General features: G+C 44.9%; 1 protein-coding gene and 1 long non-coding RNA gene across 30 annotated transcripts in view; one reads left to right on the plus strand and one right to left on the minus strand.

Moving 5' to 3' along the window:
- The window catches only part of LOC144314033 (uncharacterized), a 287,113-nt gene that overhangs the window by 253,740 nt on the left and 7,839 nt on the right, over positions 1 to 25,534 (plus strand). For 20 of the 28 annotated variants that reach the window (XR_013379678.1, XR_013379685.1, XR_013379686.1 and 17 more), the window contains 4 exons: positions 19,966 to 20,102; positions 22,379 to 22,529; positions 22,760 to 22,885; positions 22,977 to 25,522. The gene's annotated coding sequence lies outside the window, so the exon portion shown is untranslated. Of the gene's footprint in view, positions 1 to 2,850; positions 2,926 to 8,288; positions 8,433 to 10,610; positions 10,723 to 19,965; positions 20,103 to 22,365; positions 22,530 to 22,759; positions 22,886 to 22,976; positions 25,523 to 25,534 lie in introns of those variants that run through there. The other 8 variants (XM_077897652.1, XM_077897654.1, XM_077897649.1 and 5 more) reach the window with 8 other exon arrangements.
- Positions 10,191 to 25,331, minus strand: LOC144314034 (uncharacterized). 2 transcript variants are annotated; one of them, XR_013379691.1, is made up of 4 exons: positions 25,184 to 25,331; positions 21,373 to 21,518; positions 11,630 to 11,722; positions 10,191 to 10,722 (listed from the first exon to the last, which is right to left on the minus strand). It is a non-coding gene; the product is annotated as an uncharacterized LOC144314034 (long non-coding RNA). The 2 variants fall into 2 exon arrangements; XR_013379690.1 differs by having other exon boundaries at positions 10,191 to 11,722.

Consider the following 25,534-nt stretch of genomic DNA (forward strand, 5'->3'; position numbering starts at 1 on the left):
CACACTGCTCCCCAATATTGTTCGAATGCCTTTTTCTCCCCCTACCCCTTCAGGCTGTTTGCTGCCCCAGACCACCGCCTGCGAACTTGCAGCCATGAGGTTGCCACCCGCGCCAGGGCCTCTGGAGCCCGTAATCCACTGGGGATGGCATCCTCCTTGCCTTCCTGGTGGTAGGGGAGCCAGTCCCCTCTCTTTCTGCCCACTTTCTCTGACCATTCCTGTGCTAGTTTGGATTCTCTGAGAAGCAGATGCCAAGACGTAATGAAGTTCTCAAGATTTATTTGTGACAAGGGGAGGAGCAGGATTGGGTAGGGCGAGACTTCAGACTCTTCTGTTGGTCATGAGATCTGTTTAAAGAGACCTGGGCGGGAGGGGACGGGGTGGCTGGGTGGCTCAGCTCCTGATCCCTGGGTCCTGGGATTGAGCCTGCATCAGGCTCACTGCTTAGGGTGCTTCTCCTTCTTCTCCTTCTCCTCCTCCTCCTCCTCCTTCTGCTTCTCCTTCTCCTTCTCCTTCTCCTTCTCCTCTTCCTTCTCCCTCTGCCTCTGCCATTCCCACTGCTCATATTCTATCTATCTGTCAAAGAAAGGAAGAAAGAAAGAAACAAACAAACAAACCTAGGGAAGGAAGATGGTCGCGAAGAGTCTCTGAGCACAGAGTGGTTCTAAGAAAGTTTCAGCCAGCCTAGTGGAGAGTCCTTAAGCCAGAGTTCAAGGTGTCACACACCAAGACCCTACTGTGCACAGTCATTGCTAGGAGCAGTTCTGGAAAGCATTTCCACAGGGAGGGCTAGAGGGTCTGTTGTTGAACTACACACCTTCCCCCGCTTCTTGCAGCAACATGAGAGCCAAGCAGCCTTGTCCTGGTCTCCCAGCCTGAGGGTCCCTTGACTGCCAGGAACTCTGGTTGATTGAGCCCGGTGAAAATATGTAAATGCCCTGAACCCCCAAGTATCTGAATTGGAGGCCCCCCTTCTGCCCTAGAGGCTCAACCAAATACCCCTCCTGGGCTACCTGCCCCCTGAACTGCACCTTCCTCCCACTTTCCTCTCTGGCCCTGGATGGAGGCCTGGTCTCAGGAATGAAAACAGGTAGGATGCAGGATTGTGACTTGTGCTGATATGTGATGGGATCTCATCTGTGCTCCTGCCCTGCCTTCTGGACTGAACTTCTAACCACAGGAGCCATTCCTCTGCCCAAAACACAGTCTTTTCTAGACTCCTCTTTTTAAACTATGCTCCTCTCCCCCATCCACATCCCGCTCTCACTTTCCAGAATGAAATGATTAAATCTCAAGTGCTCCCATGTGAACTCATTTTCCTGGGCCTTTCCTCAATCCCAGGAAAAACCCTGGACAGGAGGACTCCACTGGCTGAGCATCCAAGGGGCTGGGCACAGTGAGGAGGAGTGGTTAAGGGGGTAGATGGGGGGGGATCCCTGGGTGGATCAGTGGTTTAGTGCCTGCCTTTGGCCCAGGGCGTGATCCTGGAGTCCTGGGATCAAGTCTCACATCAGACTCCCTGTGTGGAGCTTTCTTCTCCCTCTGCCTATGTCTCTGCCCTTACCCCCTCTGTGTCTATCATGAATCAATCAATCAATCAATCTTTTTTTTTTTTTTTAAGGGGGCAGATGGGAAGCCCCGATCATGAAAGCAATGATGTGTTGTGTAATGGACTACTTACTGTTCCCTGCCAGGAGGGTGCAAGCAATTCTTTTTTTTTTTTTAATGTGGTATATGGCCGCTTGATCTGTCTCCAGGTATTCAAGGAAGAGATCTTTGTGTCTTTGAGGCAAGAAAACAACCCTTAATGTCATGCAGTGGGTGGACTAGGAAAAGGAAAAAACCAAGCAGTGTTTATGTCCTGTCGGGTGCCTCCAGCAGATGTTGGGGACAGAGGGGTACATCAGAGCCAGCTCAGTCTCCCTAAGCACTTTCCTGCTGTAGCCTCTTCAGGGTGAAAACTATCCCAGCCCAAACCTCTGGAGGAAAGCAATACCCCCTTCCCCTTCCTGCAGCCTTATAGAACAGAAGCCCTGTTGCTGCTGGAGAGCAGGCTGCTGTGAGTGTTCTCTTCCGAGGCCAGCTTCATGGCCACCCTTGTTTCCAGCAGCAGGACCAAGAACCAATGCAGAATGACCTAGGCTGGGGGTTGGCTTTTGAGCAGGGGCTTTTCACAAACCTTGCAAGAGGGCAAGGGTAGGGATGTGGGTCTCAAGGGGACTGGCCTCGAAGTGAAGCCACCTCTGGGTGGTGAGGAGTATGAGAGCACTACTCTCTACCATGTGCCCGAGACAGACCTGGACGCTGGGCCTTGGCTTCTAAAATTGGTTGGTAGAGAGATGATAGATAGATAGATAGATAGATAGATAGATAGATAGATAGATAATAGCACCTTCTTTGTATCCTTGTTTGAGGTTTAAGGGGGTCAGGGGAGCACCTGGGTGGCTCAGTGGTTGAGCATCTGCCTTTGGCTCAGGTTATGATCCCAGGACACACATCAGGCTCCTCACAGGGAGCCTGCTTCTCCCTCCCTTCATGTCTCTGTCTCTCTCTCTGTGTCTCTCATGAATAAATAAAGTCTTTAAAAAAAAATAAGGGGAGTAAGGTATACATAGTGCCCAGGCCAGGCCTGGCACTGTAATGTCTTATTAAATGAAAGCTGCTGTCAGTGTGGATGCTTCTATAGTAGATAATAGAGTAGCAAGTGTAATCTACTTCCAAAACTCAGATATGTCTGAAATGTATCATTACTTGGTTATTTTTTTTAATTGAACCTGACTCTAGTCCCCCATTCCATCAGACTTTTAGGAAAGTCAGTTTCAGTTCTTATTCCCTTTCCGCCATCCCCAGGTTTCATACCCAGACATGGGGGAGACCACTATAGGTGACACAGCAGACAGATGCTTGGGCCTTGACCTGGCTCAGGTGAGCACCCGTAACTGGCTGCCCCTGCACATCCATGCCCCCCAGGGTGTAGGAGTCCCAGGCTGGGCTTCCATGCTGGGGCCTGCCTCCCTGTGCCCACTGTAACGCTCTGTCCCCTCCATCCTTCCATGCCCTGGTGTCTGTGTGCTCCCAGGGATCTGCAAGAGAATAGCTCTTAGGTCCCATTACTCACCAAGCTATGGAACTCCCTCTGCTGAAGAAAACCCTGCTTGCTGCCCCGAAGTCAGACCACTCACTCTGAAGGCCTGCTAAGCCCCCCTCCATCTGGTCTTCAACTTGGTAAGGTCTTCATGAAAGAGAGAAGGACAGGCTGGCTTTGGATAGCTTCTGGCTTTGTTTTTTTTTAAAGATTTTTATTTATTCATTTATATATTTACTTACTTGAGGGGAGTGAGGGGGGAAAGGAAGGGAACATGAGCAGAGGGAGGGGCAGAGGGAGAGGGAAAGAGAGGATCTCCAGCAGACTCCTCAGTGAGGGCAGAGCCCGTCGAGGGGCTTGATCTCACAACCCTGAGATCATGCCCTGAGCCAAAATTAGGAGGCAGATGCCTAACTGACTGAGGACCCAGGCACCTCTGGATAGCTTTTAGCTCCATGTCACACACTCTCCCAAAGCTGGGAGATGGAGGTGGAAAGGGGGAGGGCTGTAAGAGTGAAATATGTAAATATGAAATTTATATTCATATTTATTTACTTACTTATTCAAGAAATCTCAGTGTTGGATGCCATGCTAGGCCCTGAGATTCATTGGTGAACAAATTCCCTCTTTCCAGAGACTCCCATCCTGGTGTGTGTGGGGGAGGATTTAGATCATAAGTGCATAAACAAATGTAGAAGGTGATTTTGCCTAGTGTTAAAATACTAGCAAGAAAATAAAAGGAAGTAATAGGATAGAGAATAGGGGCAGGAGAATTAAGATTTGATTTGGGGTGGTTGAGGAAGTCTTCTTTAGTGGTGAGCTGATGTCTGAACTGAGCCTCACACACTAGGAAGCCAGCCAGGTGCAGATGTGGGCAGCAGTGGTCCAGGGTGGGAGGGAACGCCTTGCAGTAGGAGGGAGCTTGGCCCATTATAGAATTGTCAGCTAGACAGCAGTACGAGATGGGGCCAGAGAAGTGTTTGAAGACTTTGACTATGATCTTTCAGGCCGTGACAGGGAGTATAGACTTTAAGGCCACTGGGAGGCCCTTGGAATTGGAAGCAGAGCAGTAACATAGCCTGATTTATATTTTTAAATGAGAATTTTGGCAGCTGGGCAGAGAATGGTATGTGCAGGGGTAAGAGTGGAAGCAGGAGGTCACTGAGGAGTTGTCCCCGTGGTCCAGGGGAGACCATGGCTCCCAGGCTGCAGCAGGAGAAGTCTGTCCTACCCATGAGCCTACTCTGAGCTTTGGTGTTTGGATATTGCCTGCAAAAGCAGGTTGGCTTCTTCTCCTACTTCCAATAAGGTTTTAATTATTCTCTGTCTCATTTCCCATTTTATTTGGGAATAGCCATATGTAGTTTCCCACCAAATTATTTGTCACGGTCAGATTAATTTGTGTTTATGAGCACAAGAGCACCATCATGACTGGCCCTCCTTTGTCCTGACTTCCATTCCCATCGGGTGTTGTAGAGCACTACTCGTTCTTCTCCTGCCTCTCTCTTCTGTCTTCTTCTTGCAAGGCTTGCATTTGGGGTGAAGCCTGTCCCCATTTTTGTGTCAGTCCCTCTTTATACTCTTAAAAGATAAACTGAGGCATCTTAAACACTTGAAGAGTTTATTTGGGCCCAAAATCCCCTGGAATCAGGCAGCTCCAAACCAGAAGTGGTTATTGAGCACTCCAGGGCCAGGAGCCAGGGAAAGACTGAAGTGAAACTGTGGAAGCAAAGAGAGGAAGGTGTTTGATATGTGGTAGCTCGAAGCCTCTGCGGCTGTTTGAGACTGGTTGTCCTTAGGTTTCATCACTTTGAGGCAAGAGCAGGCTTAGATTCTGGTTTGCTTGCTTGCTTAGGCCACCAGGGCATTAGACCCCCTCCATGTAGTGTCTCCTTGTTCACTTAGTTTACCAGTACCCTTTCCTGTTCTGCAACAAGGAAGATGATCAACGTCTAAGTAAAGACGGCTACAATAAAAACCTGTCATACTTAGTCATGAGCATGCATTTCTTTTCTTTTTTTATTTTAAGATTTATTTATTCATTTTAGAGGCAGAGAAGGGGCAGAGGGAAAGAATCCCAAGCAGACTCCCTGCTGAGCACCACCTTGAGATCAAGACCTGTACCAACCCGACCACTTAACTGCCTGAGCCACCCAGATGCCCCCATAAACATGCATTTCTTAAGCACTTACTGTATATCAGGCCCCAAGCTCAAAATCTGCCTCACTTAATGCCCATGACAATCCTATGAAGTGGGTACTTCTATTGTACCCATTTTACAGAAAAAGAAAAGCTCTGGGAAACTAAGCAGATTTCCCTAGGTCTCATGCTGGGGTGAGAGGCAGAACCAGCATTCAGACCCTGGCCATCTGATGGATAAACCACCCCCCACCCCGCCGGCCTGCCCCGTGGTTGATGGTTTCCGTCTTAGACGACCCAGTGTGACATCAGAAGGCTGTAGCACTGACTACAGACTACATATAGTTCCTTTTTCTGTCCCTAAGTGAAGCCAACAACATGCAAATTCAAGTTCCTAATGCAAATAAGCACCTATTTGTTTTCGAGCCAAGCCATTCAGGCATTTTGTATTGCAAGTCTATGGCTCCAAGGCTGAGACCAGGCCTCGATCGAATGTGACGTTGCTGTCAGTACAGATTTGTGCTTACAAGTGTGTGCCGGTCCCTGGAGGCCACATGACACTTAGATGCGGCCCAGCACCGGCTCCTGCGCGCTGCCCCTCCCCGCCACGAGCACAGAGCTGGTGCAGCTGCTGAGCCAGTCCAGCCTAATGCCTGTCTTCATTTTCAGGCCTGGCCATTGTTAATGACATTTGGCCATCACACACACCCTAATAGAATTAGGATGTACTGGAAAATGTGACTTCTATATAGGAAGTTACAAATCCAAAAATTGCCATCTGGATCTTATGTCGTCTTACACAATAAGATAGCACATTTTGGGAGCAGTGTGGCAGCGTCATCTGTAGCTCCTTTCCTCTCTCCCCTTCCTGTCCCCAGCTGCTGAGGCCGGCTCTGTACCTTGAGTGGAATAGGAGCTGGCTCAGTACCTGAAGGATCTATGGCCGTGCCTTCTCTGTTCTCACATTGTGACCACGGACCGGCCAGGACACCTCTCGTTGTATCCTCTATGATCCTGCAGTGAGGGCTGCTTTTCCCTCCTTAGGAAACCCTAGTGAAATCATCTCCCAGGATCCTTCTTCTATCTCACTCTCTGCAAAGACAGCCCTTTAAATGTTTCATGGATTTTATGAAGGGGGGCCCAGTTTCCCTGAGGATGGCAGGTAAGGAGATGGCAAGCAGAAACCCTCACTAACTGGGAGCTGTCTCTACGGCCAGGGAGCCAGTGCTGCTGCTGCTAGTGCGGAGGGGAAGGGTGGCTTAGGAGACCAGCTGACCAAAGGGAGGCCACATTGGTTTTAGGCTGACCCTTAACCCAGAGGTCAGCAGGTCATAAAAAGAGTCACAACGGGATCCCTGGGTGGCGCAGCGGTTTGGCGCCTGCCTTTGGCCCAGGGCGCGATCCTGGAGACCCGGGATCGAATCCCACGTCGGGCTCCCAGTGCGTGGAGCCTGCTTCTCTCTCTGCCTGTGTCTCTGCCTCTCTCTCTCTCTCTCTGTGACTATCATAAATAAATAAAGAAAAAATATTTAAAAAAAAAAAAAAAAAAAAAAAAAAAGAGTCACAAGATCCGGCTCACAGAAGACCACAAGACCTCACTCCCCCTGACAGTAAAAGCCATAAAAGTTGGGCATTTGTAAAACTCGTTCCCTGTGAGGAACTCCACAGCCCTAAGAGAGTAGAAAAACTAAGCTCTCAACGCAAATTATGAGCCCCAAGTTAAAGAGTCGCCCTTCCTTGTATGGTTATTTGATTATAAAACCCTGGGCGTCTGGGTGGCTCAATTGGGCAAGCTTCTGACTCTTGATTTTGGCTCAGGTCATGATCTCAGGGTCATGGGATTGAGCCCCACATTGGGCTCCCCACTAAGCGGGGTGTCTGCTGCTCACCTCCCTCTTCCTCTGCTCACTGTCTCTGTCTTTGTATCTCTCAAATAAATAAATAAATCTTAAAAAAAAAAACACCCTTATCCTTAGAAACAAAGAGGGGTCCTCTTTCTCATCTGGGAGGAGAGACTGCTACTTTGTGAAGTAGCTCCTTTCTTACTTCTAGAATTAATAAATCTTGGTCTCCTTTCTCTAAATGGCTTGCTCTTGAATTCTTTATTGTGCTGATCCAAGAACCCTCTTTGTGAGGGATCTGAGGCTTCCCTCTCAGGGACTCAGCCCATCAGGTGTTACCACCATTACTACTGTTGCTGCTGCCATTAGTACTGCTACCACCACCGCCGCTGCCACCACTACCACCATCACTACCACTATCCCACCCCTACTACTACTACCACCACCACCACCACCACTACCTCTATTACCACTGCTACTAGTGGTCTTGCTCTCACCACTGCGGCTAAAATCCTTGATGCAAGGTTCATGCCTTTAAAATCTCTTGTATTGGGCAGCCCTGGTGGCTTAGAGATTTAGTGCCGCCATCAGCCCGGGGTGTGATCCTGGAGATCCGGGATCGGGTCCCGCGTCGGGCTCCCCACATGGAGCCTGCTTCTCCCTCTGCCTGTGTCTCTGCCTCTCTCTCTGTGGGTCTCTCATGAATAAATAAAATCTTTAAAAAAAATCTCTTCTACTCTAGAAGAGTGCTGGGTATCCAGTAGATATTTATGAACACTCAGCAGCCTAGCTTTATGCCTCAGTCTCACTAGCTGTCCAATACCCTTCAGTGATGCCCAAACATGTGTCATTTCCCATGCCTTTTGCATATTAGCATACCATCTATATGACTGTTTTCAGTGTTCTTTAAATCAGTTGATCACCTTCGTTGTACTTGATTCCTTTTACGGTCTGTTTATTACATCAGTTCCACAGATGGAAAACCCAGCACCTTATGCATTCAGTAGAAGGAGACGTTAAGCTTAATTTATAACTATTAAAAACAAAAAAGCTTGTCCTTGTGCCATCTAAAAACTTCTGTGTCGCCTATGAAATCGGACATTGATGTCTGAGCTTTACTTGAAGGGAGCCAGAGTGTTGACTGTCAGTGTCCCTTAGACCTTACTGCTTTCTTGTGCTCTCGATCCTTCTCATTGCCCAATTCTGCACCTCTGTGCCTACAGACTTTTTTCAGACACAGAAGGCCCCTCTGTCCTGCTCTGTGGCTGGGAGGGAATTCATACCCTGAGAGTCGTTGACTGACAACTGATGGGAATTGGTGTAAAAGTCGCCCAGCTCCCTCCCCACGCTGGTGGGATACTTTGAAGGTATGTCATTTACCTTATTTCCCTGAGTTTCTCTGGAGGGTGGAGTCCCAGTGACTTGCTCTAGTTGCTGACATACTAACACACCCCTTGTTGGCTGCCTGCCTTTCCTCTGTCACCTCTCCAACCCTGTCCCAGTGCCCCTACACCTCCTAAATGAACTATTTGCTCTTAAGTCTTTGTTTCTTGGTCTGCTCTTTGGGGAGCCCAAACCAAGTTAGGGGCTACTTGCACGTCAGTGGATGATGGTCATTTTTATACTCACTAATTGAGGTTTCCATAATGTGTGCTTTACACAACTGTGTACTCTCTGTGCACATTTATCAAATGGCAAATGGGAAGAAGTACGACCGTATTTTTTTTTTAGTACGACCATATTTTGACAAATATTTTATCCAAATATTTAACATTTTCCTACCAAAGTAACAACTTGAAAATATTTTCCAGAAAAAGCAATTGAACTAAGTCTAAACAGTTTCCAGTTGGCTCATTCTTTTTCTTTCTTTCTTTCTTTCTTTCTTTCTTTCTTTCTTTCTTTCTTTTCTTTCTTTCTTTCTTTCTTTCTTTCTTTCTTTCTTTCTTTCTTTCTTCTTTCTTTCTTTCTTCTTTCTTTTTAAAGATCTTATTTATTTATTCATGAGAGACAGAGACAGAGAGAGAGAGAGAGAAAGAGGCAGAGACACAGGCAGAGAGAGAAACAGGCTCCATCCCGGGAGCCTGACGTGGGACTCAATCCCGGGTCTCCAGGATCACACCCTGGGCCAACGGTGGCGCTAAACCACTGAGCCACCCTCTCTCTCTATGTCTCTTATGAATAAATAAATAAAATCTTTTAAAAAATTTAAAAAGTCAAATTTATATTTTACTTTGTTCATCTAGATGTTACTTATTTTCTACTTTGTCTCTTCAGAGACACGTGTCATCAGGCCCTTAGGTTCCTTCCAACTTTCTGATGTGCCATCATTAGCGTGTGGTCCTGGACACTTCATGCATGGTGGAAGGATGCTAGAGTGCTGTGAATCGTTACAGACGTCCAGGGTCAGGCAGGGAAGAGGGGCCAAGTGCATACAGGGCTAGCTTGCTCACCTGTTGAATTGGTCGTTTAGGGAACCGGAGTACAATCCGACAGCTTCTGTTCACGTCTCATTGGCTTGTACTGTGTCACATGGTCACGCACTTGCAAAGGAGGCTGAGAAATGTACCTTTTTAAAAAATATATATATTTTATTTAGTTAGTTATTCATGAGGAACACAGTGAGAGAGAGAGGCAGAGACACAGGCAGAGGGAGAAGCAGGCTCCATGCAGGGAGCCTGACATGGGACTTGATCCCAGGACCCCAGGATCACGCCCTGGGCTGAAGGCAGGTGCTAAACTGCTGAGCCACCCAGTCATCCCAGAAATGTACCTTTTAATTGGAACTTCACCACCAACAAAATTAGAATATTGTTAATGAGAAAAAAGGTAGCTGGATCCTGGATCAGCAGCTAGCACACTCTGCCACAGAATGAAAGTCAGAGAAAGCACCTTTGAGGATGTGACATCTCTGCTGAGACCTGCAAATGAAGAATTACCTACACTAATAGGGTGGGAGAGACAATCCAGGAAGCAGGATAGCAGTGTAGGAAAGAGAGAATGGAGAGCAGGGAACAGAGCTTGCTTTCCAGGTTAGTATCCCATAATGAGCAAAGTGGGAGGCTTCCAGCCCTTTCCTGACTTCCCATAGAAAGCATGAGGACGGCAGCCAAGTAATAAAAGAATGCTGAGCAGGAATATTAAGTGTTTATTCTCAGAAAGCGAAGATTATATATCACCATTCCTCCATGACTCATCCCCTCCCAAATATCTTCAATTTTGAGCCCGCGGTGTTTTTTCCACTGTAAGTATGAAATGGTGGTCCCTCTTCCTGCCAAACTCCTCGTCAGCTTTGTTCTGGACTTTGGAAAAAAGAAATCCTGTTTCCTGTCCTTTGTTTCCTGGCTGCAGCCCCTGGTTCCACCCCCTTCTTGGGCTCACAGGGTCTATTTCCGCCTCAAGCGCTCTTAAGAGCCCGCAGATCAGTTTCCTTGTCCTCAGTTGCTAGTTAGTCACACATAGTTATCAAAGAAAATAACTTCTCTCCATCCTTTTTTTTTTTTCTTTCCCTGTGGATCACTTGTTTTGTTTTTCCTTTGGGTTCTCAGACTCCTCTCTGTGAAGGCAGGAAGAAACCAAGCAGGTGTTGAGGGCCTCGTTCTCCTGAGGAATATACTACAGCAATGTTGGTTTGAGACCAGAAATGAGATCATCAGGTCACTGGCAACACAAGAAGACAAGGAAAACTCCAGTTTGATTGATTGGTTGGTTTAAGATTTTATTTATTTATTCATGCGAGACAGAGAGAGAGACACAGGCAGAGGGAGAAATAGGCTCCATGCAGAGAGCCCAATGTGGGACTTGATCCCCTGACCCAGGGTCACGTCCTGAGCCATAGGCAGATATCCAACCGTTGAACCACCCAGGCATCCCTACTCCAGAGTTTTAGATCTTGGGTGCAGGTGTTGGGAGACATAACACTATGGCCAGGAGAGGGGGTCAAGTGTGCCCTGTATAAGAGAACAGCTCCCAGGTTGGCATAATTTCTTCTGTTTCTAGGCTGGCTGACCTTAAGCAAGTTATTGGACTGTACTAAGCTTTGGGTTTTTGTTTGTTTTTTGTTTTGTTTTGTTTTTTCATTTGTAGAACAAGAGCTACTAGTTTCCACCCAGTCGAGTTAGGAGAACTAAATAAAATGAGCAATGTGAAGTGTTCACGTCCTGGTGCCACCTAGAAAGCACTCAACAAATGATCATCATTATTATTGCTAGTCAGACCTAGAGCACATGTGGTTTTTAAATTAAAATAGTAATATTGGGGCACCTGGGTGGCTTAATGGTCACCCTTTGGCTCAGGTCATGATCCCAGGGTTCTTGGGTAGATTCCCACCTTGGGGGAGTGCTTCTCCCTCTGCCTATGTGTCTGCCTCTCTCTGTCTCTCATGAATAAATAAATAACATTTAAAAAAATAGGAATATTCTTTATGACATGTACAAGACTCTGAGCCCTCCCTCCATGGAGACTTGAGGGACAGATAATAAACTCCTTTGATCATGAAGGCTCCTTGGGTGGATGGCATATCCCAATGTGTCTTCAATTTGAGGTCAGCACCAGCTTGCCACTTCACCTGGGAAGTGCCTGAGGATGAGGAGAAGACAGCTGGTTCTGGATTTTCTGCAGGATGTCAGTGGATTAGTCCATTTACAGATGAGAAGTCCAGCTGGAAATACAGATTTGGGGCTCGTGAATGTCACCCTCAAAATGGTGTAGAAGACTATTGCTTTGAATCTTTGCACTAGTCTGCTAAAACTATTCTAATGTTGACTGCAATTCAGAGCTTCATTTCTCTAAACCACTAAACTGCTAGCTTCTGGAAATTGTTGACCAAGATGAGAGGATTTAGTAGGCATGGCTTCGTGAGTGTGTCTGTTACACAGTCAACTGCATTTGTACCTTTTCTGTATCAGGCAATATAGGCTAGATTATGCTGTGGAAACCAAGAGCCCTAGAATCTCAGTGGCTTAAAACAACAACAGGCTATTTTGCTCACATTACATACAGATCACAATACAGATCAGTATTGTCTGTCCCTAGCAGGAAGAAGGGGGACACGTAAAATCATTCTGATTTGTAGAGACTACTGCCCACCTTCCAGTAGCTCCCATTCCTGCGGCCGCACCTAACTTCAGCAAAGAATTCTCTTGTCAGTGTGTTAGCATTTCTCCCTCTCAATGGTTCTGCATATAGGCATTGTGATTTAAGGGATGTTTTGAACCTTTGAAATCATTTGGCTTGCAACTGTAGGGGACTGACCAGTGATCTAATGAAAAGGAAGCAGGATGGGGATATTTGAATGGCTGCTAAGAATCTCTTTTGAGAAGCAGTAATGTTTCATCTGCTCGCTATGTTCAAAGCCAAACCTGTTCCATACGTTACAATTAAATCTTAAAATAGAAAGTTTGGGCAACAAGACAGTCAAGATATGTATAATGGCAATGTTGCTTTTCCTTGACAAATGGTCAAAATGATCTTTGTAACAATAATAGATTTAGCAAATATAATAGGTTATAATCGGCTCAGTAAGGATAATAGATTATAATAGATCTAGTAAGAAAAGTAGATTTATTAAACCTTCTCCAGGGGAGAGCTCAGGACAGAAACATCATGATAAATAAATCTATGTAGCTTCATTGTCTTATTCCTAATTAATTCTGCTTATAATTTAGAAGTTGAGAACGTATTCTACATGGTTAAAGGATGACTTTAGATCACACCTGCCACTTAAATCACCAAGAACGCATTGGGCTGTTAGACTGGTTTGCATGAAATGTCTAAGTGAAGCCAGCAGAGATATCATTAAGCCACCATTTGCTGCCTGCTTATCATGTGCTGGCACCAGGTTAAGCATTCCACATGCATAATGACATTATGGTATAATGCCATTCTCCCAACAATAGGCAAGACCACTGAGGCTGTGAGATCACAGCTTACACTGTTATGCACAAGGTCACATTGCTAGTACTTGGCACAGCCAAAGCCTGATTCCAGGTTTGCTTGAACCTGAAGGCCAGACTCTGAACTAGTATCAGTGAATAAATGAAACTCCGCTAAGGGAACCCCATAGACTTGGCAGGAAATTTTGATTGGTTGTATATGTTGTTATTTGGTTGTTTTCACAGTTGAGGCACAAAAGGAATTTGCCCAAGGATACATAGTGGATCTTATATCCATCAAAGATTAGCTCTCATTCTGAGAGCTCCCAGTCCTGAGTGGAGCACATTATAGCTGGATTTGGGCATTTTGTTAGGCAGCTAGCCCTGGAAAAAGTATGACTGGTATGTCAGCCTTTTAGCTTATACTTTCCCTGTCAGATTTTTAGAAACTTACTCGCCTCAAACTTAAGCCAAAGCATGACTGTGTCTCGAAGAGGGAATAGCTTTTCTGGAAAAGAAAGCACTGCCCAGGACCCCAAATTCAGAATCATCTGTTCTGTTTAAAAGCTTGGCCAAACTTTTAAGTTGGCTGGATTCTCTAGGGGTAACCTGGATTTTCTATTTCCCGAGAAGCGGCCTCTTGATACTAATACTCTTTTTTCCTAAGGTCTGAGGACCCTACAAGATAGTCATTGATTATACGAGCATTTTTTGACTGCCTCCTCTGTACCAGACGTGAGCTAGCGATACTGTGGTAGACAAAGCATAGTTCCTGTCTTCAAGGATCTTATAATTTATTCAGGAAAACAGAACATGACATGAACAGGGAGTCCAGTTGCCATTTTCTTTGAGATGCAGTGCCACATTCAACGTGGACTATGCAGGCACTTTCCACCCAAGGTGACAGGGCACAGTGGCAGGAAGTCTTTGAAACTGATGGGAACACACCAGCAGTAAGTGATGGATTCCTTCAATCATTAACCCTATGCCTTAACCACACTGCGCTCAGTTTCTCCCTCTGTAAAATGGGGATGATGATAATACTAACCTCGAAGGACCATTGTAAAGATTAAATGAATAACACCTGTAAAACACCCAGCAGCATGCCTGGTTCATGGGAAGGACTCGGGAACTGCTAGCTAGAATCATAATAACGAAGATGCCAGCAAAGACCAAAGCTTGTAGTAACTGTCACAGTGAGATGTGGGTAGAAATAAGGTCGAGGCTGTTGAGAGGAAGATGTTCAATCCCTGAAGCTGTTTCCTCTGCAGTAGTCACCCCTTCAAGTACATGTTCAGATGCAACTTCCAGCCTCTCTTAAATACTTCAAGAGTAGGCCTTGTCTTAAATTTGTAAGAAGGATAAGATGAAGCTGAAGGGAGGCTGCTTTAAACTGAAACCAAACGCCTTTCCTTTTTCTTTTTTCTCTTGTCCTTTCCTTCCCTAAGGTCTAGGACAATGAACCTCATTTAGATCAAAAGTATTTACCCAAAGCCTGTTTCTATTTAAGATATTTTGGTAGGACAGTGAATAATCCCTTATCCTATTGAGGAATTTTTTCACTGTCTATTATTCCTGGAACAAAGATGTCATTATTAAAATAAACTCTTCATGTAGAATGGCCACTTTAATTATAAGAGTGTCATTCATAACGGCTTCATAAGAGTGGAAGCTCTGACATCATTATCATATAGAATGCTATCAAAGACTTTAGTTCTAAGAATCTGTTAGGATTCTTTGGTGGCAAGCAACAGAACCAATTCTGGCTCGCTTACTCAAAAGAAATGGGCAGTGAGGTTGCTGGCAAATCCCAAGAAAAAGCTTGGCAAATCAGGTTTCAGAAAGCATAAGAACCAGGATTACTTTGGGAACAGGAACCAACAGACAGATTTTTGCTGTCACTTGTACCAGATGAATCAACCTCATTTACTTTTGGTCTCTATTTCACTCGTCTCAAGATTTAATTTCCTGGGAGAGAAGATCTAGTTAGCCAAACGTGGCTCTTGGATCCACTGGTCAGCTAGGATGCCTCAGAGCACCTTGACTGACATTCCTTCCAAGCCTACCTACTGTAGGAGAGGGGTGGTTAGCTGCCTGGGGAGACTGAGGTGCTGCCCCTAGAAGGGGAGACTAGATTAATGGGAAGGTAACAAGAGTTTTACACTTTGGAGAGCGTCCAGGGTAAAGATGTACTGGGGAGATTATTTGCTGGTGAAATTGAGGTACTGACTTAATGTACAGTAGTCCCACTTTACCACAGTTTCAGTTACCAGTGGACAATCACGGTCCATAAGCAGATGAACCTCCTTCTGATTTAATGTCAGAAGGTCACTAGTAGCCTAATGCTATGTTGCAATGCCTGTGTCATTCACCTCACTTCATCTTACACACAGGCATTTTATCACCTCACATCATCACGAGAAGAAGGATGAATCCAGTCCAACACCATGTTTTGAGAGATGATGAGAGACCACACTCACATAACTTTTATTACAGTCTATTGTTATAATTGTTCTATTTTATTTTTGTTGTTTGTGTCTTATTGTGCTTAATTTATAAGTTAAATTTTATCATAGATTATAAATATATATAAAAACATAGAAAAGACATACATAGATTTCAATACTATCTGTGGTTTTAGGTATCACTGGGGGTCGTGGAGTGCATCCCCGGGGGGTCGGGGGAAATACTATAGCTTGGCTACAGGGGTCACATTTAATGACAGAAATGAACCTTTGGACTCCTACAGCCAAATAGAAATTATTTCCTCATTTTTTCCAGCTTGCTGAAGCGATGGTTCAGAGACTGGCAGAGCTTCTGAATTACCTGTGGAACTTGTTAAAAATAGAGGAGTTGGGTTTGGCATGAGGCTCAGGCATCTGTATTTTTAATAAGCTGCTCATCTGATTCTATTTACAACCCACTTGGGAGGCCCACTAACATCAAATATCCATAGGATCTGATATAGAAAAAGAACATTGTAGAACTAAAAATGAGTTAGGGTACTTTTAGGGAAAAGATTCAGGTTTGGTGACAAAATTCTTTTGAGGTCTTTACGGTTTGCAGTTAGCCCATGTGAGGATAGGGAGAACTCTTCCCTGTTCATGACAAGCCTGGGCCAAGTGGATCAGGAAGCTTGGGCTGTTGTCCTAGGAAGCACTTACAATTGAGCTCTGCAGGGAACAGGGCCCCTCTAGGGCTCTCCTCATATCTCTAGTGCTGGAGGGGAAGGATCAGATTATATGGGTAGATTACCCAAGTGCTAAGATCTGGAACACAGAAAAGGATTGGGAAACAGGCTTGAGCTGGCACAGACAGGGAAGGTATCTGTTACCTTTATCTTTTTGAACACAACTGAAGAAGACAGGCCACTCTAAGTCTCTCAGCCAACCTGGAGTGAGGAAGAACACTACTCTTCTGCTGGGGAGCTATGTTCCTTCTGGTTCTTCACCTGGCCACTCCTTAATCATTCTTTGGTCCTCGTGTAGACACCGTCTCCTCATGGAGGGCTCCTGGACCCCCTTTAACCTAGGCCCCTTGCTGTCCTTTCTTGTGGACAGCTGTTCTTTCCCAGGGTCAGCTTCATGGGCATGCACCCTGTGTAATCCCACAGGGCCCTGTGCTGTGAAGGACTGCATGTTTGGTTTAATACTGTGTTATTGCCATCTTGAAATCTTTTTTTAAGATTTTATTTATTTGAGAAAGAGAGCAAAAATAGAGAGCATGAGTAGAGGGGAGGGGCAGAGGAAGAGGGAGAGGGAGAAGCATACTTCCTGCTGAGCAGAGAGCCTGATTTAGGGCTCGATTCTAAGACTATGGATGGGATCCCAACCTGAGTCAAAGGCAGATGCTTAACCAACTGAGCTGCCCAGATCCCCTGCTGTCTTGAAATTCTTAATAATTTTTGAACAAGGGGCTATCCATTTCCATTTTGACTGGGTTCTATATAGCTCTTAGATTATATCTAAGGTCCTTCTCTTTCCTTTCTTTTATCTTGGTACCAATTAATCGTGGTGGCCCTAGTGTCTAGCACCATACCTGCTACTGTATAAAGGCCTAATGAATATTAATAATGGCCATTTGAAATTTGACCATGTTTGACTTTTTTTGTTTGACTTATTTTTATTTATTTATTTATTTATTTATTTATTTATTTATTTATTTATTCACGAGAGACACAGAGAGATAGAGACGCAGAGACCTAGGCAGAGAGAAGCAGGCTCCATGCAAGGAGCCTGATGTGGGACTCGATCCCGGGACTCCAGGATCATACCCTGGGCTAAAGGCAGATACTCAATCTCTGAGACAGCCAAGTATCTCTTGTTTGACTTATTTTTAAAAAGTATATTCATATGATTCAACATAAAGTATTCTAAATGAATGGATGAATGATTGTAGGAAGAAAGGTACTTTGAACCCGATGGGTTGCTGACCCAATATCCATTTGCCTACTTCCTCCCTACTTTCTTCTTATCTTCCTTCTGCTAGTTTTGATCAGGTGTTCATTCCTCCCCAGTGACCTTGAGGAGACTCCATCCCTAATTCCAGGGTAGATACTGACAGCCTACATATATTCTCTCTTCTGAGAACATTCTTTCTTCTGACTGTGGACACTATCAGGTTTGAATGAGACTCCTGGAACTACTGCAGCCACCTTGCTACTATCCTGATGGTGAAACCATCCCAAAGCAGAGAGCAAAGCCAAAGGAATTGTGGAAAAGCAGTATGAGGATATAGTGTGCATGGACACTGATCTATCTCTGAACTTTTTATGTAGGACAGTAAAATTTTCTGTTACTAGTTCTGGTTGTTTATTGCTATGAAATAATTATCCCAAGACATAGAGGCATAAAACAGCATCTGTTTTGTAATATTTCACAATTTTGTGGGCCAAAAGCCAAGCAGGGCTCAGGTAAGTGATTCTTTTTTGTGTAGCATCAACTGAACTCACTCGGTGGTATTCAGCTGGCTAATGGACTGATCTGAAGAGTCCAACATGGCTTCTCTCACATATTTGGCATCTTGGTGGTGATGGCTAGATGCCTAGGCTCAGCTGGGAACTTCATCCAGAGCATGTCTATGTGGTCTCTCCAGGATGGCCATCTCAAGGTAGCCAGGCTTCTTAGATGGGGCTCAGGGTTCTCAGAGAAAGTCCTAAGAGGCGAGAAGTAGAAGCTGCCAGTCTCTTCAGGCCCAAGCCTGGACTGGCGCAGAAGCACTTCTGCCATATTCTATCGGTTGAAGCAGTGTAAATGCTACCCAGATTGAAGAGGAGATGGCTTACATTCCACCTCTTGATGGGAAAGTACCAAAGAGTTTATGGCTACCTTTAATTCTCCACATTACTGAAGTCAATTTCTGTTACTTACAGGCAAAAGGATTCTAAATAATTAAGTTAAATTATTCAAGTTAAATATTCAAGTTAAATTAAATTCAAGTTTCTTTCTACCTGGGAAGATATTTCTTCCTGTTCCTCTAATACAAGGATCTGTCAACTTTTCCCACAAATATCCAGATAGTAAATAGTTTAGATTTTATAGGCCACACAGCCTCTGCCAATGATGCATGAAACCAGCCATGGAAAATATATAAATGAATGAGCATGGCTGCTTTCCAATAAAAATTTTGTTTATGGTCACTGAAATTTGAATTTCACATAATTTTCATGTCATGAAATATTATTTTGGTTTTTTCTCCCAACCATTTAAAAATATAAAAGCCATTCTTGCTTTTTAGGCTATATAAAAAAAGAAGACAGGCCAGATTGGTCCCTGGGCCATATCTTACTGGCCCCTAACTTAACACATCAAGCTTGCTCCAAGCCCAGGGCCTTTGTGTGTACTGACCCTCTGTCCAGAATACTCTTTTCATGGACTTCACATGGTTTGTACCTTCTCTTCAGTTGGGTTTTTTTCCTTTTTAAAGATTATTTATTTATTCATGAAAAACAGAGAGAGAGAGAGGCAGAGACACTGTCAGAGGGAGAAGCAGGCTCCCTCCATGGAGCCCAATGTGGAACTTGATCCCAGGAGCCTGGGATCTTGCCCTGAGTCAAAGGCAGACATCCAATCACTGATCCACCCAGGTGTCCCTCTTCAGTTGGGGTTTTTTTTTTTTTTTTAAGTATTTATTTATTCATGAGAGACACGGGGCGGGGGGAGGGGGGGGAGAGGCAGAGACAAAGGCAGAGGGAGAAGCAGGCTCCACACCAGGAACCCGACGTGGGACTCGATCCCGGGACTCCAGGATCTTGCCCTGGGCCAAAGGCAGGCGCCAAACCGCCGAGCCACCCAGGGATCCCCTTCAGTTGGGTTTTGTTTTTTGTTTTTGTTTTTTTTTTTTTTTAATTTTTTTTTTTTATTTATTTATGATAGTCACAGAGAGAGAGAGAGAGAGAGGCAGAGACACACAGGCAGAGGGAGAAGCAGGCTCCATGCACCGGGAGCCTGACGTGGGATTCGATCCCGGGTCTCCAGGATCGCGCCCTGGGCCAAAGGCAGGCGCCAAACCGCTGCGCCACCCAGGGATCCCTTCAGTTGGGTTTTAACTCTAATATCACTTCTGTAGAATAACCTCCTCTGATAACTCTTTCTAAAATTGTTTGCTTACATTTCCTTGATAGTACTTCTCACTATCTGAAATCTTGTTCATTTATTGTTCATACATTTATTTGCTGCCTCTTTTCTACCCTCACTGCAATAGAATATAAATGAAGCTGGGATCTTGCCTGTATGATTCTCCTCTGTATGCCCTTTCCTTAGTCCAGTGCCTGGCACATAGTAGATGCTCATTAAAGATTTGTTGTATTCAGGTTAAGTGATTACAGGTCAGTTTTCTGGGGCTTGACAAGAGCTTAAGAGGCTACTCGGTTTATACTCATTGATGAGAGAAAGGTAGTAAGAGCAGAGGAAGGAGATCGTCCATCCTTACAAGTGTTGATCTGTCTGTTATTTCCCAGGGTTTCAGGGAAAAGCTGAAGGAAAGATTCTCTTGTATACTTCTGAAGGTAACTATTTCCCTCTCTTGGCAGATTTGAATGACTTACTTTGCCTGTTTGGAGGCAGGAAAGGGGGGAAACAACCTTAAACGACCTATTTGAGGAGAGAGAGTGTCATCACTGTGCTTGTGCAATCGTGTCTGAAAGCTGGATTCCTCTGGACCAACAAGGTATGATTTCACAAACACTCCCGAGCTCCCTGAGGGGAAATGGCAAAGGTCCTGGGTGGCACAGCAATGACAGAGATGACAGATTGGGGATAACATCAGGCTAAACTTGTCCTCAGAGGGGAGGGAGGAAAAAGCAGGAGCAGGTACGGCATTTCAGGACAAGAAGGCTTGAGCTTGAACAGAGTGTACTGGTGGCATTGGGTGGTGGCCAGAGCCCAACAATTGAGCACCGGGCTTTCCAAGCTTCGGGGTAGAAGTGGCTGCCATCCAGTCCTCCAGTCCTTCCTCTAGTTATTAAAACAGGCAGATTGCTAGGGTAGTAAGAGCCCTCTGGAGGTCAACACAATAAAGAGGAGGTGTCCATGGGAAGCAGTGAGGATCACAGCCTAGTGGACCTTACACCATAGAACCATAGAATGTTGTAGGTTCTGTGAAATCAGGTGAGGAACCAAGAGGAACAGAGAGAGGAGAAACAGAGAATGAGGCTGACGAAAACAGAAAGGCTGACCTACAAATGCTGAGCACAGTGTGGGTTGCAATTCGTAGGCTAGTTGGGCTAAGGGAGTTTCTATGACTTTAGGCAGTTGATTCTCTGTTAGTGGATAAAGCAGAAAAAATAATGATGCAATTATGTAACTTATTTGGTCTTTTTGGGTGTAAACGGTGGGAAAACTAACAAAGTGTTACTAAAGCTTCAAAGAGAATTGATTGGTTCATATAACTAAGAAATACAACAGTATACTAGCTAGCTTCAGGCACAGTCAGATCTAGGCTCACAGTGTCTTCAGTACTTGGTCAGTCTCTATCTCTCTTCATATTTCACCTCTTCTTTCCTCTATATCAGTTTCATTCTCAGACAGGCTCTCCCCATTATATGGTGGCTCACGTGAGCTCCTGGTATATATCCATATTGATCCACCCAGCTTCAAGTTCAACAGAGTGCCTTTGGCCTGGTTGATCTAACAAGTCCAAGAATTCTACCTTATTGCCTCTGATCGGGTCATGTGCCAGGCCATGAACCAGTCATAAGCCAAGGGCATCACAGTGCTTTATTGATCTCACCCTGGGTCACATGCCTTCCCCTTGAAGCCCAGTATAGTCACTCTACCCAAATCACTTGGACTGGAAATGGGGAAGAAATGGTTTCCCAAGACAAACTCAGACACCATTATCCTAAGGATGGGTTATGGATGCTGGGTAGGCAAAGGCCCAAACAAAACAAAAAGCAAACAAAAATTAGATGTCTACAGCCAGTAATCATCACACTCACATGGCATTGACCAGAAGCCACAACCTCTCTCACCAGTAGATGAATGTAGTACTAAGTAAATGATGCCACCAGGTCCTGGACATTCAATTGCTTTCACAGTGACAAAGTTACATCTTCTGGTTTAAATCACCAGTAGAAAATTAACACTGAGAATAGAAAATAATCATAGTCCATGAGAAAAAAAGTATTCAAACTGATTTAAAGCAAAAATCACAGAATAGCACAAACTTGGTAATTAAATTTGGTGACCAGAAATGCAACTATTGCCCAAATAACCTTTGAATTGCAAGCTGACAAAAGTCTCTTTTTTAAAAGATTTTATTTATTTATTCATGAGAGACATACACACAGAGAGAAGCAGAGACAGAGATAGAGGGAGAATCAGGCTCCTTGCAGGGAGCCTGATGTGGGACTCGATCCCAGGACCTCGTGATCATGACCGGAGCTGAAGGCAGGCCCTCAACCACTGAGCCATCCAGGTGCCCCTCTTTTTTTTTTTTTTTTTTAGTCTAGATTTATCTATAGGTCCATTCTACTTTCTACTCAGGAATAATTCCTGAAGAAATTTTAACATGGGAGAAGGGGGATCCCTGGGTGGCTCAGCGGTTTGGCGCCTGCCTTCGGCCCAGGACGTGATCCTGGAGTCCCAGGATCAAGTACCACATTGGGCTCCCTGCATGGAACCTGCTTCTCCCTCTGCCCGTGTCTCTGCCTCTCTCTCGCTCTGTGTCTCATGAATAAATAAATAAAATCTTAAAAAAAAAAAAAAAAGGAAGAAGGCTCAGAATAAAAAAGCCTTTCTAATACCTGATAATGTGTGTGTACTTGGTTCCTATCTCACTTTATTTTCATGATACTGCACCCTTCTAGTCCTCCATACTTCTGACTACTTTGTTTCTGTATCCTTTACCCAAGCCTGAACCATTGGTATTTTCTGGAGTGTCCTGGTTCATTCCCAGCTCTGCTCTTCTTACAGAGTAAATCTTCATTCAGTTCTTTCCAGCAGGTACCCATGGACAGCGTCCTTTGGACCAAGTACTGTGTCAACAACCCTCGTGGGTTAACTCCCGATCATCCGTGTGCTAATGACACCCAATCTCTGAAGTCCAGACTTTTCTCTTCACATTTACACTCCTATATTCATGTAGGGGTATTTTGTAAGTACCTCTTAAATTATGGATAAATGAATGAATGCTTTTCCTTTAAAGTTTCAAGTTCAGTGCACCTGAAATGAAATCTTCTTCTTGCCTGATGTTACTGCTTGTACTTGGTAATAGCCTCAAGAAGAGAAACCATAAGTTTATCCTTGCCTCCTCCTTTTGGTCTCTTTCACATCAAGTTCCACTTCTTTCTTTTCTTTTCTTTTCTCCTTATTTATCCATGAGAGGCACAGAAAGAGGCAGAGGCAGAGGGAGAAGCAGGCTCCTGCAGGGAGCCCGACGTGGGACTTGATTCCCGGACCTGGGATCACGCCCCGGTCCGAAGGCAGATGCTCAACTGCCAAGCCACCCAGGTGTCTCCTGCCTCACTGTTTCTTAAATCTGCCTTTCTCCCCCATCTCCATTCCTCCTGCCTAATCCAGACCTGTATCGCCTTCTCCTTAGATGCTACCACAGCTTCCTGACAGTCGGCCTGCCTCCAAACATGTCCTTATAGCACCCATGCTCTCCTGCTTCAGTGGCTGTTTCCTGCTGAACAAAGATTATACTCCTTGATTACATTCAATAAAGTTCTCTTGCTCTCTGCTTTCCTTTCCAGCCTTACCTTCAGAGTAACTTGCCTCAAACGTCTGTGGTTTCCTGCACACAGCATGCAGATTCATGCCACCACGGCTTTGCTTACATTCTACATGCTGGTATATGACCCACTGTGTATGTTCATTTGTAGTCCTCTATGTAAGCTTCAGCTGAGGTGCCAGTCCCTCTAGGGAGCCTGGCTGACCCTCTTTAGGCTGTGCTGGGTATCCTCTACTTGGTCCCTGCAGTACACTGGGCATCCCTCTGTCATTGCACTGTGAAGATCTTGTCCTCTTGCCATCACCTGGACTCCTTTGTGAGTTCCTCGAAGATGTGGACATGTCCTGTTCATCTTGACTCCCCAGAGCCTCACTAGCACCTGAAACCTAGTTGAATTTCACAGGTGTTTGTTGAAGGTCTTTGTTTCCTCTTATGTGGAACATATGTTTTAGCTTTGGTAGCTTTCATGGTATGAAAAGGTATACCCTAAGATACTGAAACCAGAGGGGATTGTTGTTCAAGACTGGGATAAAGGGTTACTGGCAGAAACTTGGAGGTAATCTTATTTACATTTTTGCTCAAAAGACTGACTCTAGGGCAGCCCCGGTGGCCCAGTGGTTTAGCGTGGCCTTCAGCCTGGGGTGTGACCCTGGAGCCCCAGAATCAAGTCCCACCTCAGGCTCCCTGCATGGAGCCTGCTTCTCCCTCTGCCTGTCTCTCTCTCTCTCTCTCTGTCATGAATAAATAAATAAAATCTAAAAAAAAAAAAAAAAAAAAAAAAAGACTGACTCTAGGCACCAAAAGCAATTGCTTAACGACCCTAAAATATATGCTGGTCTGATACCATGGGATCAGAAAAGTGACTAATAAGAAGCAACAGGTGTTGGTGAGGATGTGGAGAAAAAGGAACCCTCATGCACTGTTGTGGGAATATAAACTGGTGCAGCCACTGTGGAAAACAGCATGAAGTTTCCTCACAAATTAAAAATAGAACTACTGTTTAATCCAGTAATTCCACTACTGAGTATTTACCTAAACAATATATAAAACACTAATTCAAAAGTTTTCATGTGCTATGTTTATTGCAGCATTATTTATAGTAGCCAAATTATGGAAGCAACCCAAATGTCTGTCTGTAGATGAATGGATAAAGAAGATATGATATACATATATCACATGTATATATTCAGATTATGGGGGGGGTCATACTGAAGACTCAGCTGACAGAGTTTGGCAGTAATTGGAGGTAGCTTAGTAGAGGGAGGAAAATCATGCTTGTAGGGTTTTTGACCTGAGCACCTGTGGAGTTGGATTTGTCATTGGGAGGAGCAGATTTGAGAAAATACAGACTTCAGTCCCAGTCCCTATCTAAGTTTGAGTTGCTTATTAGGTATACAGGTCAAGTGTTGAGCAGCCAAGCTGTGTGTGCCTGTCTGGAGGTCAGAGGAGAGGTTAAAACAGGGTAGGTATTCGATGTTTGTTAGCATGCAGATGGTCCTTGTGGCCCTGAGGCAGGTGGAGTAATCTAGGAAGTGTGTGTGAGTAGAGATTTTACAACTAATCTGGGAAAGTCCAGTGTTCAGAGGATGGGAGAATGAGGAGGAGTGAGCCAAGGAAACTGAGGAAGAGGGACCCATGAGAAGGGCGACCCAAGGGTAATGAGTGGGAGGTAACCCAGAGGCCAAGTGAAGAAAGATTATTGTGCCTGAAATGACAAACAACCTAGCAAATGCTGATGTACCCTAGTCTCTGGGAACTGTATTTCTCTTTGTGTGTGTATGTGTGTGTATGTGTGTGTGTATGTGTATGTATGTGTGTAACTCCTTTGGCCTGGAGTTACCCAGGTATTACACACTCCCTGTGTTCCCTTCCCTAGAAATTCTGAGCCGTTGTGGTCCAGAACTTCAGTACTAGATCTACGTGGTCACAATTTTACTAGTTTTCTTTTCCTCTTGTGGCAGCCACAAGATCAGTTCCCCTTCCTTTCTATGCTTCTAAGGAAAGCCTGAAGCTTTTGCCAGGGCTGCCCATTCATAAAGTCATTCATTCATTCGTTCATTCATTCGTTCACTCACCAGACAGTTACTGGGTTTTTACAATGTGCAGGTGCTGTTCTAGGCACAGAGGAGAGAGCCATGACCAACCATGGTCCCAGCTCTGTCCTTGCCAACAGGGAGCTTACATTCTAGTGGAGTGGGGAGGAGGTAGGGAGAAGGGAGAGGTAATGTGTGTGGGGGATGGTCATTAAACAAACAAGTAACTTAAAATTGTTATGTATGCACTGACCAAAACAATCAAGGGTCTGAGATACAGAGTAACAGTGGAGACTAAGAGAGTGGGCTGTTTTCAATTAGGAGGGCCAGAAAGCTTCTTGAAGATGAGATCCTACTATCTCCAAAGTAACCAGCAAAATCTTTTTCTTTTTT

This window comes from Canis aureus, chromosome 5, assembly GCF_053574225.1.
Source record: "Canis aureus isolate CA01 chromosome 5, VMU_Caureus_v.1.0, whole genome shotgun sequence".
Classification (NCBI taxonomy): Eukaryota; Metazoa; Chordata; class Mammalia; order Carnivora; family Canidae; genus Canis; species Canis aureus.